Genomic DNA, 3,650 nt, shown 5'->3' on the forward strand with positions numbered 1-3,650 from the left:
TATATATATATTTCTGCTTTGAGTTCAGGTTGAGAAAACATCATCCAGCTGTGTTTTGATCAGCATGAGCAGAGGAGCACAATTCTGTCTTTATAAACACCCAGCTCATTTATGCCAGAGAGCCCTAATCCATCTGAAGGGAGGAAATGAGGCATATAGCTGAGTGAATCTTTGCATGAATGTACAACAGCAGTGAGCTCAGCAGGTGTATACAAGGAAGAGCCTTTGTTAAACCCACAACCAGTGTCAAAGCTTTTACACAACTGACCAGCACTGATGTTGAAGGGTGATACTAATCCATGGATACGTTTGTGTTTCAAAAAAGTAAACATTTCATAAAGATTTTTACAAATCTTCCCGCTCATCATTTACTGCATATGGTCATATTGTTTTTTAAAGATCAAGGTCAATCCCACGCTGAAAACATCAAACCAAATAAATGACAGGAGTCAAAAATAACAAGCAGATATCCCTTTGTAGAACAAAACACAAGCCTTAGCTCTTGAAACTCAACTCAGTATTTCAACTTTAGATATATTTACATTCATTTAAAACAGAAGCAGATAGAATAAATGGACCAATCTCAGTCATAAAACAAAAGTGAAAAGAGTTACTAAGCACAAAAATATCATTTTTAACTAGCACATAGCAAACCTAACCAATAACATGATTTGTCTTTACTAACAAAATGTGCTGCCATTTCCACCTTTTATTGCAACACAAAACATTGAATTTTATTCTGTTTTACATTATTTTAAACTTCTTTGCAGAGAATGAGGAAGGCAGATTTTTAGTTCAGTCTAGTTAGTCTCTTTTGAATAAAGTTCATGTTTTATCAGCCAATTTGTACTGTTACATTAAAAGTGTTAGAGTTATCCCAGTATTTTAATCAGTCTTTAATAAGTGGAAATGAACATGAACAGATCAGAAATGTGAATATGTTTTGTGCCTAACCTTAACAAAGTCAGTAGTAAGCTATATGAATGTGCTCTGTTACACATGTAAGGAGGCGATGTGGACAAAGGAACTGACTTTTTATAGCTGAGATTATTTACAGATTACTGGAATATATACAAGATAAAATAAACGAACAGTATAGCCATTACCTTTACCCGCTATTGCTTTCAGAGTCGGGGGCGGGGGGGGGGGGTGGTTACTGGTGCACATATCCGGTGTGTGAAGGGTGATTGTGGTCTGTGGGAGGAAATTGGAGTGCCCGGAGAAAACACTTGCATGCATAAAGAGAACATGCAAACTCTGCCCAGAAAGGTCCCAGGCAAGGATTCGAACCGACTCGAAGCTGTGTTTTGGAAAAAATCTGAGATTTTTATGGTGGGAAATCTGTTCAATTTATGGACAATCTGTACAATTCACATGTATGTTTGTGTTACATATGAAACCTTTTAATTTAAAAAAAGGCCAAAACTGGTGACCTGCATGTTCTTATTTGGGTTGTGAAGTAATGGTGCTGCACTCATTCTCTCTTAAAGATGCATACGTGTTCATCTCTTCACAGGGTTTCTTCTGCTTAGTTTTGTTTCTGCAAAACCAAAGGTAAAAAACAACAACAATGTACATTAGAATGCTTTCAGATTTACAATTTATCTGTTAATCCGATTGCAGAAGGTTTACTCTTTTTTGAATAAAAGCAAATGTTTCACTTTAATTCTTACCTTTGGTAAATGGAGAAAACCAAGGCTGCAATAAGAATCAAATTCAGACAAAAACACACAGCTGTTATCCAGGGGAGAACTGTTTCAAATCCTTTCCTCTGACCTGAAAAATGTGTAAAACCTCAAATGATCATAAATATTATTCTGTGGCCTTAGCCACTGTTGGTGCTGAAGGATGATAAGAAAATTGTTACTCACCAGTCAGTTCTGGCTCCTCAGTGGAGATCTGAATTAAAACTGAAGTTTCAACTTGACCATGTTCGTTCCTGCTGATGCACTGCATAGTGCTGTTTTCATATTCAGCAGCAGACAAAGTGATGGTGCTGCTCACTGTCTGATTGTTGCTGGAGCTGGTGACCGAGTAGTCTGTGAGGGAAGCAAAAGGCCAACTAACTGAAGGCAGAGGATTCCCCCAGCTGATGCACACACAGACCAGCTGCTCTCCTTTAACCAGGCAGTGAGATTCATTCAGGATTTCAGGTGGGCCTGCTGGGTTTTGTGTCGGTGATAGCTCATCTGAATGAAAGAAAGAAAAGAAAAGTGATCCATAAAAACACAGTAATTTGAGTGCCTTATTATAACTATAACACTTTATCCACTTACCATAAAACATGTATTCTAGAAAACTGTCAAAGTTCCAATAATAATCGGGAGTGTCTCTGTAAAATACAGAAAAATGTGAACTTCCAATGTTCTATAATAGTGGATAACTCTTATTTATTTTTGGAGGCATTTGTGTGACAAACTGAAGCAGCAGCTTAAGCTTAAAAAATGAAGCTAATTCCCAGGTCTTTTAGCATCTTTAGGAGCTGATTTATCAAAACGGCTGATAAACAATACTGAATACCTACAAAAATTTGAACAATAGTCATTGTTAAATGTGGACGTGTTGTAATTTACTAAGTCTGGTGCACAAAGAATAACAGGTGAAGCCATGGTGAGGACCGCCCTATTGAAATGAGGATTTTGTGTGCATCACTGATGGAGGCAAAACAGGCACAACTAAATTTAGTGTTGCAAAGACAGTCCTTTTTGTTTCGTTTTTAATTGAACAGAGGTCGTCAAGTTTCACATGGTTTTATAATACTAATCATTGATAAATCGACCCCTTACTGTATTACAGTAAATCCTGGTTTGTTAACCCAACCATTAATCATGTGCTTCTGCTTTGTGGCACAATCACAAAGTGTTGACGTTAGCCTAATGTTTAAGGACTATATAGCTCTTCTTCTATATCAGGGATGGGTAACTGGTGACCTGCAGTTCTGTCTGTCCTCTGCCCCAATCCCAAAATAGAAAATGTTTTACTTAAAAAGCAAGAGAACTCAAAGGAGCTTGAATAGTTCCTGCTGTAACTATGAAAGGGCTTGCCATTTGTCATCCAATTTAAATTAGGATTTGAGTTTACTTTTTGTCACCCACAACCATACCAAATTTCACCACAGTATGGCCATCAATGGTCAAGTTACAGTCAATTCTTCCATCTAGCTATAGCGGTTATCTTGGATTTTTGAATTGAATTCAGTACGTGATGGGGATTGTTCTCAGCTACCGCTACAACAGTTTTCAGTTTAGTATGCCTATAAATGGTTGAATTATTGCATTTTCAAAAACAAGCTCTAGCTGTTAGCTTAAACTTTTGATTAGCATTAATAAGTGTTTGGTTTGGTCACAGCTACCACCACGTCAAATTTCAGCTCAATGGGCCTCATGCAAGAACATGTTCGTATACTTATCCTAAATTTCTCTTACTTTTGTTCGTACAAAGGCTTCGTAGGAACATGCTACGTCAGATTCAACAAACTCTTCTATCTTCAGGAAAAGTGCGTAAATGAGCTGCGTAAATTCCACCTGTTCTATCCAGCTGCTCGTGCACGCGAGAGGAGATTAGCATAATAACCACCCCAAAAACACCATATACAGTAAGGCTATGTTTCCTGCCTCAGATACAAGGAAGTGTCCATTCATAAAAATGAC

General features: G+C 37.6%; 1 long non-coding RNA gene across 1 annotated transcript; it reads right to left on the reverse strand.

Moving 5' to 3' along the window:
* Positions 1–1,468: 1,468 nt before the first annotated feature.
* Positions 1,469–1,932, reverse strand: LOC106526253 (uncharacterized). Its single transcript, XR_001311234.1, has 3 exons — positions 1,872–1,932; positions 1,674–1,776; positions 1,469–1,540 (listed from the first exon to the last, which is right to left on the reverse strand). It is a non-coding gene; the product is annotated as an uncharacterized LOC106526253 (long non-coding RNA).
* Between the last annotated feature and the right edge of the window lie 1,718 nt (positions 1,933–3,650).

The sequence above is a fragment of the Austrofundulus limnaeus genome, unplaced genomic scaffold (assembly GCF_001266775.1).
Source record: "Austrofundulus limnaeus strain Quisiro unplaced genomic scaffold, Austrofundulus_limnaeus-1.0 Scaffold267, whole genome shotgun sequence".
NCBI lineage: Eukaryota > Metazoa > Chordata > Actinopteri > Cyprinodontiformes > Rivulidae > Austrofundulus > Austrofundulus limnaeus.